Below are 243 nucleotides of genomic sequence, written 5' to 3' on the forward strand. Positions count from 1 at the left end.
TATATATATTCATTCATTATACCTGATCCTCTTTTAGCATCTCACAGAAGGTAATGACGTCACACAAGTGATAAATTGAGTCTGGTTTTGTCCTCTGTGGTCGACACTTCCGAACTTTCCAGCTGGGTCGCCGTTAAGTCGGAAAATAAAAAGGAAAACGTAGAAAAGAAACGAAATTAACAAAATTTGTATGAAAGTAGCGGTTATTTCGGCCTCGTTGTGGACACGTGTTCGGCTCCCTCA

The 243-nt window shown here is 40.3% G+C and overlaps 1 protein-coding gene across 1 annotated transcript in view; it reads right to left on the reverse strand.

Annotated features, from left to right (window-relative positions):
• LOC119592334 overlaps positions 1-243 on the reverse strand; it is a gene marked incomplete in the record, with an annotated part of 163,568 nt that overhangs the window by 4,304 nt on the left and 159,021 nt on the right.

The sequence above is a fragment of the Penaeus monodon genome, chromosome 30 (assembly GCF_015228065.2).
Source record: "Penaeus monodon isolate SGIC_2016 chromosome 30, NSTDA_Pmon_1, whole genome shotgun sequence".
In the NCBI taxonomy this organism is placed as follows: domain Eukaryota; kingdom Metazoa; phylum Arthropoda; class Malacostraca; order Decapoda; family Penaeidae; genus Penaeus; species Penaeus monodon.